Consider the following 3,897-nt stretch of genomic DNA (forward strand, 5'->3'; position numbering starts at 1 on the left):
TATGCCATCTTTCCTGAGCCCAGAAACGGAAAAGTGCAGAGGTTCCCCTGCTTTCTGAGGCTCGTGGTATGCCAGTTCGCTTTATGAAAGGCCTATGTTAGTACCTGTTTTCACTGATCAAAAGAAGCCCAAGGAGAATTTTTGCTTTTATGAAAATAAGTTACTGGACTAATGCAGGCCTTTTTTAAAAGCAAAGTGGCCTAAAGAAACGGTTCAGACCTCGGGGGACACCTATATTGAACCATTAACATGAGCTCAGCACTTTACAGACCTGATTGCATTGAATCATACCAACAACCCATGAGAGGTTATAACAAAACCTGTTTTTTTTCTCCCCGTGGAGGGAGACTCTGGTTCTTCCCCACTGTGCCTTCCTGGTTCTCCTGTGTCTTCTCCACTGTCACACTGCGGATGCCCCTTGACTCACGATGGCATTAAGTTCCCAGGAACCCATCATAAACTGAAAAAAGTATAAGTCAAAATACACCAAACCTACTAAACATTGTAGCTTAGCCTCACCTGCCTTCCACGTCCTTGGGACACTCACCTTAGCCATAGTATCAAAGTCATCTCCCTGCTGCTGCCCAGTGTCATGGTGGCATGCACATATTGCTAGCCCAGGAAAAGATCAAAATTCCTAATTCAAAGGACTGTTTCTATTGAATTCATGTGGCTTTCACATCATCATAAAGTTGAAAAATCAAGTCACACAGAGAACACTCACATTTCTGACACTTCTGGTCACCAAGTATGGGGGGCGGGTCCCCACACCAAGCCATGTTCTGTGACACCAGATGGTGTCCTGCAACTTGACTCAGTTGTGACACTATCTACCTGGAGGTAATGTCAGATCCCACAGTTAAGCATTCAGTCCTATGAGAGAGACCCCAATCCACTTCAGACACCCACGGCAAGCTTCTGACTGACTTGCTAAACACAGAGGAACATCAGATAGAAGAGATGCCCAAGGTAAAGTGTGTGGGAAGGAGTGCGGGCTCCCGTGGCTTGTCCAGGTGCACCCCTCTCCCAACAAACACCTCCACGTGCTCACCCACCTGGAAGCTCTCTGAACCCTGCACTTGGGGGCTTTTCTGGAGGCTTCATCCCATTGGCATGATCAGTTATAAACTCCATTTTCAGCCTCTGTCTCTTCTAAGAGAATGGGATGGGGCCTGAAAATTCCAAGCTTCTAACCACAGCTGGGTCTGTCTGCTGACCAGACACCAGAGTCACCTCATCAGAGCAAAAGACTCTGCTCTCGGCCAGGAAATTACATGGGTGTCAGGAGCCCTGTGTTGTGACCCGGGGTCAAAGGCCAAACATTTTGCTCCCAGTGCTCTTACCACCCAGGAACTCCCGGGGGTTTCAGGAGCTCTGTGTCGGGAGCAGGAGGCAGAGGCCAATACACATCTTCTGTTCTCTCACACAGGTATTATTATTACTCTCCCCACCTTAGGGATGAGAAACCGAAGCTAGAGACACAGTTTACCCTGCAGCACATGGTCTACGTATGTATAGAAATGGCCTGAAAAGTTACACACTAAAATATGACAGTGGTTGTTTCTGAATGTTCAGATTATAAATACTGTATGTATATGTTTTCTCAATACACATATATTACTTGTATAACTTTTATATTTTTAGGTGCTAGAATTTGGTTTTGAACTATTATTAATTTTTAAATGAAAACTTTTAAATAACAGTCATTCATTAGAATTTTTTTGCATGGCTTAAGACATTAGCTGAAGACCTTTCAAAGGAGTATAAATTATTTTTTATTTTTTTCTCAGTACATTCTGATCACAAAAAAACCCCAACAATTTTCATTACCAATATTGTAAACCACATCTGAAAGCTTCAAAAGGAGTTCGGAAGAGCTAATAATTGCTGGGACTTCAAAATCCACCCTGACCCTCCTGCAAGGCCTCAGACTCACCCTCATCTTATCGAGAGCGTGGCCTACGACCTGGGCTGTCGCTTCCTAACAGGCATACCGGCATTAGAACATTATAAACCCGGACAGGCACCCTTTTTCCCTAAAGAGCCAGAGAATAAATATTTTTGGCTTCTGGGTTATACAGTCTGTTAGAACTAGCCAGCTGGATGTGGCTATGCCCCAGTAAAACTCTGTTTACAAAAACAGGCACCTGGCCTTTGAGCCACGGTTGGCCGAGCGCTGTTACAGACCTCATCACTCAACATGCGGCCCCTGCCCAGCAGCATCCTCCTGACATGAAGCATGCCAGAGATGCAGAGTTTCGGGCCCTCCCCAGGCCTGCTGGCTGGGAATCTGTGTTTGGTGAGATGCCCTGGAAACTCGTCACGTTCAGGTTTGAGAAGCTCTGGGATAGAAGCTGACTCTCAAGCACGGCCACTCAAGGGTACCACCTGGGCAGATTTTATTTTAAAGTACTGCCCCCAAAATTTCTGGTTCATTTGGTACAGGATAGAGTCTGGGCGTGGGGGTATTTAATCCCAGGGGATTCCATTGTGAGACCAGAATTGGGTATCTATAGATACAGTTGCTGAGCTAATTCCTAATCACGACTCAGGAACAAAGAACTCTGCCCTTTGGAAAACGAGTAACATTCAGCAGCCCAGGCTCAGGTATTTCCAGAGAAATGACTGTTTATTTCACTTTGGCAGGGAGGTGGCCTCTACCCCCAGCCTTGGGCGTGACACCATCTGGCTTTCACAGACCTGGCCACCGAGGTATGGAACCCTGGGAGCTGGGCTCAGCCACAAACACACTGAAAGTCCAAGCACCAGGTTTAACTTCAGAAAACATGGACGTACTTAGATGTCATTAACAGAAAGGGTGGATGACTGTGGAAGTCTGGAAGAACCCTAGGATCAGAAAGCTGGACTATTTATAAGAAGAACAAACATGAGGATGCGGAATGCCAGGTGGAGTCTTTTTGGAATTCCCCAGGGAGCAGGGGGTCTGAGGCATTGCAGCATGTGCTGCTGCACTTGGGACAAAGAAGAGGAACCATGAAAGTTTACAATTTTTTAGAAAATAGGATGCTAATTGTGGGGAAGCTCCTACCGGACCTGAGGCAGCACAGCCATGTGGTACTGACCTTCAAACCCGCTCCCGTGAAATCTAAGAATGAATTCCTGGGGTGCCTAGGTGGGGTTTTGGAATCAGGAATCTCTGGTCCTTCCATGAAAAACACATCTGTATCCTGCTCCCCAAAAAGTACCATGAAAGGGTGCAAACAGGGCGGGGTGTTCTGAGGAGGTGGGAGGCAAGGTGGCTGGCAGGCACGCGCCCTGGCATTTCTGGTGGGGCAGCTGTACTCTTGCCCTCTCCTCCAGAGATGTGCAGAGCCCTGTGAGAGTGTGGGCGCCAGGGCCTCGCAGGAGAACACTTTCTTAGGCAGCAGCAGGAAAATGAGGACTAGGATCCTAAGACCTGCCCTGTCACCCGCTGACCAGGTGATGGTGGGCAGCTCCCATCACAGTCCCTCCTCCCTCATTTGAAAATGGCCTGAAGTCAGATGATTAAATCTCTCCCATGCTTCCTCATCCACAAAATCACATAAAAAAAATTGATCCATATTTAATTAGGGAGCCGGCTTCATTCTGTTACATGTCCACAGACTGAATACAGTTGACCTTTGAACAATGTGGGTTTGAACTGCATGGGTCCATGTATACACAGATTAAAAAAAAATTATATATGACTTTCTTAAAACATTTTCTTTTTTCTAGCTTACTTTATTATAAGAAACAGTATATAATACACATAACATACAAAATATGTGTTAATCAACAATTTATGTTACCATTAAGGCTTCTGCTCAACAGTAGGTTATGGGTAGTTAAGTATTTGGGGAATCAAAAGTTATGCCCAGCCCAGCTGGTGTGGCTCAGTGGTTGAGCCTTGACCCA

This window comes from Plecotus auritus (genome assembly GCF_963455305.1).
Source record: "Plecotus auritus genome assembly, chromosome: 2".
NCBI classification, from domain to species: Eukaryota; Metazoa; Chordata; class Mammalia; order Chiroptera; family Vespertilionidae; genus Plecotus; species Plecotus auritus.